General features: G+C 51.2%; 1 pseudogene; it reads left to right on the top strand.

Annotated features, from left to right (window-relative positions):
• The first annotated feature begins 5,074 nt into the window (after nucleotides 1-5,074).
• On the top strand, nucleotides 5,075-6,561 carry LOC136514212 (GDSL esterase/lipase At5g45670-like; annotated as a pseudogene).
• Nucleotides 6,562-7,805: the final 1,244 nt, after the last annotated feature.

Genomic DNA, 7,805 nt, shown 5'->3' with positions numbered 1-7,805 from the left:
CGGTGGGCGTCCTCGCCACGTCCTCGGCTTGCTCCTGCTTCTCCGGGCAGGACCGTGGCAGGTCAAGGGCCAGCGGCCAGATCTGGCCGGTCAGAGCTTCGGCCGGCGGCTATGCCTTGGTGCCCATTCTGATGGTGTGGTGCCGCCATTCTGGGTGCCATGGGGCCTGCTCTCGTGGATGTACAGAGTCAGGGTGTAAACCCGCTCGGTTCCTCCGTGGAACCAGGCCGACGGCGGTGACACAACCTGCGCCATTTACCTTCTTGAAGGCGTCGTCGATGATTTTGGTGTTCCGGGGTAGGTTAGGGTTGAATGACCAACTCGAGTGCTTCTCCAGCGATGTTGGCGTCCGTGGATGTCAATATCCTTCCTAAAGGCATCGCTGGTGCACTTCTGTAGCACGCCTTACTCTACTCTTGCCGGAGCCGCTCCGTCGTCTGCTTGCCTCTGTGTGCTTCAAGCTTATCTTCGCTTTGGTCTGTCTACCTCGGGTGTTGGTGTTGCCACAGTCGTGTATTTCTTCGCAGCGGCTACTTGGTCGCTGGCGGATACGTCGCCTTCTTCGCAGCGGCTACCTGGTCGCTGGTGGATACGTCGCCTTCTTCGCAGCGGCTACATGGTCGCTGGTGTATACTTGTTCTTCGCAGCGGCTACCTAGTCGCTGACAGATACGGTCGCCTTCTTCTTCGCAGCGGCTACCTGGTCACTGGCGGACATTGTCGCCTTCTCTTTCGCAGTGGCTACCTGGTTGCTTTGTGGATGGATGCTGTGCTCTCCGCACCGGCTACCTGGTCGCTTGTGGATGGATGCTGTGCTTTCTACCGGTGTATGCTTTTGCCACCACGACTTTACCCACCCTCTGTTGGCGACCATTGCGCAGAAGTCAAGCCTACCAGTAGACTAATTTATCTTTTTTTTTGGTATATATGGTCAAAATTGCAAACAGGAGCCATACCAAAAAAGAAAATATATTCTTGTAAAAAATACTAAATATTTTTAGAACAATATAAAATTTATGTTACATGTGTATTGGTTTACAAATCTTATAATAAATGCAACATAGAAAAGCCCTGAAAGGATCGTGAAAATAACAATCTAAAGCAAAGGGACCTCACCAGGATAGTGGAATATCGCAATCGCACCGTCCATACCAATTGGATTAGGTCTTTCGTATCTCATCAAATGCTTACAACATCGGATATTGCCACCATTGAAAACGACGGATAGAACACATATTATCACCAGCCAAAAATCATATTTTCTTCTCTCAAAGCATTTGAAACTTCCATCAGTCTGCTTTAGAGCAACCATTCTTGGCTATATATGGGCAGGAGCACACTCTATCTCCAAAATAATGCACATCTCATTTTTTAAGTCAATTAATTTTATGTTTGGCTACATTTTTTTAAAATATTGTCAACATTTATATCTTCAAATAGATTTACTATAAAAATATATTGCATGACTTATCTAATAATACTCATTCGATATCGTAATATTAATATTCTTTATATATATTTGGTCAAACTCGATATTAGTTCACCTTCTAAAAGTAAGATATATACCCTTTTTACTGTGGGAGTACACGCATTGGCTTTTTTTTTTAAAAAAAAAATTTGCATTGGTAGTTTAGCGCACCGCAGAGCCAACGGTTTCCCCCCGGGGCACTGGGGCTGTGCCCGACCTGAGCGGTGGGCCAACGCTGCATGATGCCACCGATTCGTTCTCCGCGCCCTGTGGGTGACCGGTGACGTCACGCGCGGCGCCACACGGGCGTGCAAGGCGAAAAGAAGACGCATCAGCACGCATGTGCCCTGCAATCTACGGAAGGAACCAAATCTTCCTCGGGAAAACCGCGCCGCGGAGCCCCCACCCGGCTAATTGGGCCGGGCCCTACACCACTGGCATGCACCGAGCTGCCGCTGCCCGCTGCGCGCTTTCCCCGTCCGATCTCGCGCGAGATCGGACCCCGGCCGGGCCGGCCGCTCGCGCCGCACGGCTTTTCCCCGCTGCCCCGCGAGTTAGCCGGCCGGTTGTCACAGCGGCGAGATCGCGATCGAATCTAGAGGACTGGAGGCCCCCTCTTTTTTGGGCCTCGGCGCAACTTGCAAAAGGGTATGAAAGGTGTGTCGTTGGCTCGTTGCTGGCAGTACCTCCTCGGTCGCGTGGCCGCACGTACTAGACCCTTTAGATCACGTCCTATTCAGTCTTCTCTGCTAGCCATCTTTTCCGGGAGGAGGGCTTCGTGTTTTTCTTCCCTCTCATCAGCTACAAAAGGTTTGTAGTGTCACCCAGATTTTTTCTGAACGCGTCGTAAAAAATCGAACATGTGATCTTTTGACAACAACGCACAGGCATACAACAGTGGTGTAGGTTGTGTGTATGTAGGAGTGTAGTGGTGGTGTTATCCCAGCCATGCAACTTGTTCGGAGCAGGGGCCAATGGTGCGGCGACGCGTACATGCATCTTCAGGGACATGGCAGATATATCTCCCAGTACGATCCATCGATGCGTCTGGCTAGCGCCTAGCTAGCTAGAGAGATCGACCGTGCCGGCCGGATGCCTGGATCCGCTCTGCGTAGCTAGATCGCGGAATAATTGGCCCGGTCGAATGATCGTCCCGTCGGGAGTTTCTAGGGTGTCTTGTTTCCGCTCGTCCTTGCTCCGGCGGCTGGCGGTGGAAAAGCGTTACGACCGCACGTGGCGTGACACCAAAGTGTGAGTGGCTAGCTAGCTAGAGCTAGCTAGCTGATCGATGCGTCCCGGGGAATGTGGCACTGTCTCCGTATAGTCGTCGGCCTCTCTCGCGCGAGATGACGAGACAAGAAGATCGATCGACATTTATTCGACAACGACGGCCAACGATGTGCACGCCTCCTGTGCGAGCTCTAGCTAGCGTATGGAAGCCACACCGGCACGCACGCGCGCGGCGGGCCCGGGCGTCACTCGTTCTTCGGTCGGCAGCTGCCGGAATATAAATCAATGTCCGGGCCACGAAAATTCGTGCTGCTTTTGCTCCCTGTCGTGTGGTCTCCGGTGCTAGCGGCTAGCCAGCTACGGTATCGCGCCCGGGCAGATTTGTTTGCCACGGGCAGCAGGGTCAACGAGACAACGACGACCCCCTCTGTCCAGAAAATCATAGCAATTCTAGCGTAGTACTGTATATGTTTTAGTATATCATATTTGACTAATTATAGATTAAAAAACTATAAATATTTATAAAATTAAATAAATGTCATTAGATCAAATCTAAAATATATTTTCATAATAAATTAATTTTAAGATATAAATATGAATATTATTTATTAAAAATTTGGTCAAACATGAACGACTATATCGGGCACCTAACTCATAGTTACGTACATGCGTGTAGTGCGCTGTGATACGGCAGTAGAAAATCTCCCGTGCGTGCGAAATGGTGGTGGGGACTGGTGGCACATGACGTATTGACGTGCGTGTCTGCCGCGCCGCGCTGGGTCGGTGCCCAGGGACAGGAGGAAGTCGCGCGTGGCCGGTGGTGCCGTGGTGGCACGTACGGTGGGTTGGGCCACATTGTATGGGCTGGACTCGACACCGATCTTTTTGACATTTCGCGGGCCAGCTTGTTTACCAGCGCAGAGCCAGAGCGCGCGTAAGCGGATCGGAGGCGGCACAGGAAACTTGCGTGACGTGGAGGGTCATAGATTTTTTTTTTGGACCGCCAGGAGCGGACACGACAGTTAACGGCTAGGGGCGTTCGGCGGGACTGAAAAATACTGTTCCGGTTGATTGTTGTGAGAGAAAAATACTGTTCTGGAAGGACGTGAACAGTAATTTCGTGAGGTGGCTGGCCAGCCAGCCAGCCGAACACTGCCTAGGTCACTCTAGAACGGTGCGCTTTTCTTTTTCTCTGCGCGCTTTGATCTCATAAGGGTTTATTTTCTGAGACCATCATTATCATAGTGCATCAATCTGGTTTTCAGGATCAAAGCAGAGTGCAACCACTTTGATCTTGAAATCCATGTCGACGGGCGCCCACGATATTGATGGTAGCAGGGCGCATGTTGCCGGTGTTATGCCGTGCTTAGGTGCTTGGTTCAACCGAAATGAAAATAATGCATGCACTCCATTATCACAATAGTCTTCGTTATGGAACAGGCTTGTACACGGTCCTCTAATTTTGGATATCAAGCTCAAGCTACGCAATCACGATGATACCGCTTTTCACTTCCTCATTTTTAATGTCAGGTGACGATAGTTTACTACATTGATACTTTGCATTTGGTATAGCCTGGTCGAAGCGCTTGCCGCTTGAAGTTTGGACCATAGAGCACTATGGTGCAGTCGCTTTCCTCGTGTGACGGTGTGAGCAACTAATAATTGCTTGAAATTATAACACCGTCGGGTGACGGTGTTATGGGAAAGCGTCACAGGGACGAGTCCACGTAATGGATTAGGGGTGCGGAGGCCCAGCAGATAAATTAGCGGATAAGGCAGCACGACCCAGCTGCGTGTTATTGGGCTTCTCGAGATAGGCTCGGTCAATTGGGCTGGATTGCCCATGCGTGTAGCACAGTCTTCCAGTTTTTTTTCTATCCATCGGCGTACGCAAAGCCCCAATAATTTGCCAGTAGGGTTTACGGTACGGTATCAAATCTCAGTGTAACCGCACAGCTGCACTGCTTCGGCATTTTTCTGAAGGGGTCGATCTGTGATTGAAGTGTGAATTCAGCAAGAGCTAGCCGGGTCCTGTTTCCTTGTACACTTGTAAAGCTGGACACGGCCGGCCCAATGCTCCAGTTGCCCGTGTGAGCTGCGCTGCGCCCTACCCCCAGACGCGCGGAAATAAATGAGGGCCCACAGCCCGGCCTAACGAGGGTCTTGAGAAGGCCCAACTAATCTCCGCCGTCTCAAATCGAATCCAGGGCCGCTTAAAATAAAAATAAATAAAAGATTGCTTTTCCTCTACAGGGTCCGGGTGATGGTATAAGACCAGCATCCCCTTGCAGATTGTGATGCCTCGCAGTTGATCGGTCGATCTCATCGCAAAGCCAACAGCTCTGCCTGCTGCTAGCTGCTTGATTGCCAGGAGGAAATGGGATGGCGCGCGTGGCAGGTGGTCGTCGTGGCTGCCGCCTTGGCCGTGCTCGGCGCGGCGGCGACGACGGTGCGGGCGGCGCCGCAGGTGCCGTGCTACTTCATCTTCGGCGACTCGCTCGTCGACAACGGCAACAACTTCTTCATCGTAGTCGATGGCAAGGGCCAACTACCCGCCCTACTGGGATCGACTTCGCCGGCGGCCCGACCGGCCGATTCAGCAACGGCCTCACCACCGTCGATGCCATCGGTAAGCACTAAGCAGTGAGTAAGCTTGTCGTGGCAAGTAGCGTACGTCGCTGCCTAATAAACTGGGACAGCTAGCTAGACACTGTTGATGGATGCAAATCATGCAAAGTCTAGCTGGGGCTCGTACAATATATGCCCAAGCAGAGCATGCACGCATGCCGTGTGTCGGGTCACCGGACATCCACTACTCATGCGTGCGCCATTGTTTGCTTTGTGCCCGTGTGCATGCAGCTAAGTTCCTGGGCTTCCACGACTTCGTGCCCCCGTTCTCCGGCGCAAGCAACCTGCAGCTCCTCCGCGGCGCCAACTTCGCATCCGCCGCCGCCGGGATCCGGGAGGAGACGGGCCAGCAGCTGGTATATATATACGCATGCATGTTAAAGTTCAAAATTACCGCGCCGAGAACGAGCTCTGGCTCGGTTGGCAAGCGGTGCAGGTAAGCACGCTGCCCGCCGCGTTCGAAGCCAGCTTCTAACCGCGCCTTTGCATGACACGTGTGAACTGATAATGCAGGGTGGGCGGATCAGCTTCAGCGGGCAGGTGCAGAACTACCAATCGGCGGTGCAGGAGGTGATCAGCATCCTGGGCGACGAGGACTCCGCGGCGACGCACCTGAGCAGGTGCATCTTCACGGTGGGGATGCGCAGCAACGACTACCTCAACAACTACTTCATGCCGGCCTTCTACAGCACGGGCAGCCGGCACACGCCGGAGCAGTACGCGGAGTCCCTGGCCGAGGATTACTCCCGGCTGCTGCAGGTGATGTACCGGTACGGCGCCCGGAAGGTGGCGCTGATCGGCGCGGGGCAGGTCGGGTGCAGCCCCAACGAGCTGGCTCAGCGCAGCGCCAACGGCGTCACCTGCGTCGAGCAGATCAACAGCGCCGTCCGGATCTTCAACCAGCGGCTGGTCGGCCTGGTGGACAGGTTCAACACGCTCCCCGGCGCGCGCTTCACCTACATCAACATCTACGGCATCTTCGACGACATCCTCAAGTCCCCCGGAGCCCACGGCCTGAGGTAACCAACGCGGGATGCTGCGGTGTGGGCAGGAACAACGGGCAGGTGACGTGCCTGCCGTTCCAGATGCCGTGCGCCAACCGGCACCAGTACCTCTTCTGGGACGCCTTCCACCCGACGGAGGCGGCCAACATCCTGGTCGCCCAGAGGACCTACAGCGCCAAGCTCGCCTCCTGACGTGCACCCGGTGGACCTCCGCACGCTCGCACGCCTCTAGTTTAATGTGATTGGTTCGGCTAATCCCGAACTTAATTACGAGATTAATTAAGCATTAACCTTTTGGTCCACCCACTCGTCATTTATTTTCAACTAAATAAGAACTGCCGTGATCGGCGGCAATCCTAAAAATTCTAAGGGTTCGGTCCCCTGACCCACAGCGCGAGTATAAATAAGAGAGGCGCCCCTGACGTCATGATCTCTCTAATCCCCGTGACTATTCATATAACCGATCGATTAGACGCCGGAGGGTTTAGTAATGCTGTCTACCCTCGTCCATCCAGGTATTGCAAGATCTACATCGCGTTCTTCACCAACTAGGAGCATCAAGCCCCGATCTGGTGAAGACTAAGATCTACTCATCTACAGTCAACTTCACATCTCCAGCGACACAGATGGCGTTCACAGGCTCTGGTTAGTATCAGATTAATTTTCACATAAGATTTAGTTAGTGATCATGTTTAGGCTAAGATAAGATCCTATTTATGCTAAGTTCTAATTCAACAATTGGTATCAGAGTGTGGCAGAACCATCTAATCTAATGCCCTTCCAAGGGTACATGTCTTCCATTAGACACTGAGTACCCAAGAGAGTGCATTAAATCGTGCCGTTCCGTCGAGCACACTATGAGGGAGAACTCGAAAATCCATATTTTTCCATCAGAATTATAAATGAGGGTATAAAGCTTACAACATTCTCAGCCATTTCTTACATCACTTTATTACAACATTAGGGTACTTAAACAAGTTGAATGCAATAGCGAATTAAGACAATTTTACATGTAAAAGAGTTTATACATTTTAGGTTCACATTTTTATCTTGCAGCGGAGAGCAACATATGATCAGAGTTACAGCGGAAATAAAGATTAATGATGAATCATTAACATATGGAACATTTATAAACCAGATATAATGACAGATCATAAAACTTTTCTTCTCAAAACTTTTAGTGGGGATTATAAATAAACACTACGGTCGTAGCGTGAAAGGAATCCTCTATGAGCCCACCAGGAGGGTTTCACACATAAGAGTCAGCTCTATATATCCTCCGATCACCTACAACAAGGAGAATAAAACCCTGAGTACTCGATTGTACTCAGCAAGATTTACCCGACAGGAGGAAAATAAAAGACTCCAAGGATATGCAAGGTTTATTTAGCTTGTGGATTATTTCATCTGCGGAAGCATTGCTAAATGTGCGTCCTTATATTAAATTTTATTAGCAGTCATCATTAGTCCATTAAC

Source organism: Miscanthus floridulus, chromosome 16 (genome assembly GCF_019320115.1).
Source record: "Miscanthus floridulus cultivar M001 chromosome 16, ASM1932011v1, whole genome shotgun sequence".
Taxonomy (NCBI): domain Eukaryota; kingdom Viridiplantae; phylum Streptophyta; class Magnoliopsida; order Poales; family Poaceae; genus Miscanthus; species Miscanthus floridulus.
The sequence above is the reverse complement of the archived record's forward strand: the minus strand, read 5'-3'. Positions and strand labels throughout refer to the sequence as shown.